At 46.2% G+C, this 1053-nt stretch overlaps 1 non-coding gene across 1 annotated transcript; it reads right to left on the reverse strand.

Annotated features, from left to right (window-relative positions):
* Positions 1 to 568: 568 nt before the first annotated feature.
* Positions 569 to 680, reverse strand: LOC146189871 (small nucleolar RNA U13). The gene has a single exon (XR_014707764.1). It is a non-coding gene; the product is annotated as a small nucleolar RNA U13 (small nucleolar RNA).
* Between the last annotated feature and the right edge of the window lie 373 nt (positions 681 to 1053).

Consider the following 1053-nt stretch of genomic DNA (forward strand, 5'->3'; position numbering starts at 1 on the left):
GAATTCACGTTTGAATTTGCCGCGTTTCCTCCCTAAGCAAACCTGATATTCGCAGCGTGAGAAATATGTGGTGAAGGAACGTTGAGACAAATAAAATACGACTAGTTTCAGTGGGCGCGAACACGGTGTGAAGTTAAGCCAGGGTGGATAGCGAAGCGGTAGCCAAAATTACCGCATACGCAACGTATTCGAGTCGCTGTACACAGGTGCGTTCGTGCCCTTCTCGAAAGGGGTGCACTGGTGACAATCGGCTTCCCGTGTTTTTGCAACTCTCAATATCCCGTAGGAAAGTGTGATATATCAGTCATAAGAAACCTTTACAGGAAGTAGAAGTTCGAAAATTGCGTGAAACCGTTTTACAGACAGCGTTAGAACTTTCGAAAAACCCGCGCTTTATAAGCGGCTTTTGGTGTGACAATATGGCACACAAAGACAGTCCCGTTAACTTCCTCCATTTGGCACTTCCTAATAGCGCAATCTACGCAACGCGTCCAGCTGCAATAAAACAACAAATCCAAATTCTGTGTTTTAAGTTCAATGTACAGCAGATCGTTTTTGAATTCTATGGGGTCAGAGGGGCTACGTGCCTAACGTCGTAACAAGAGAGAGGGCGTGGCACGTATCACGCATTAAGCGTGCTAACCCGCAACTCATCATTCCCCGTAGAACCGTAAAAGGATCAACCTCACATCCGCTGCGAAAGCCGTCCCCACCTCAGTAACCATATTCCCGGCACGAGTGCAGAGCAGAATAAATACACGTTTTAACTATTTCATTAAGAATCCTTTTAGGCATCTTTCTAAGGTCTAAATTCAAATGTCTACCCAGAATGAATTTGTTAAAAGAACACTCAAATCGCTGCTTGTTCCTTGAAAATACAGCCTAAAACGAGCTCCCGATACGAAGTGTATGTGACCTCAAGGCTCAAGAGAGGAGGAGCACGCGTTCTCTCCACTTTCTTTCTCTCTGTATTCCTGTTTCCCGGCTTTCTCTCTCCACAACCGCACCACCGCAGCCGGGCGCCGAGCCAACTTTTCTTTCCTCTCTCTCAGT

This window comes from Amblyomma maculatum, chromosome 5 (genome assembly GCF_055883805.1).
Source record: "Amblyomma maculatum isolate TAMU_Amacu chromosome 5, ASM5588380v1, whole genome shotgun sequence".
Classification (NCBI taxonomy): Eukaryota; Metazoa; Arthropoda; class Arachnida; order Ixodida; family Ixodidae; genus Amblyomma; species Amblyomma maculatum.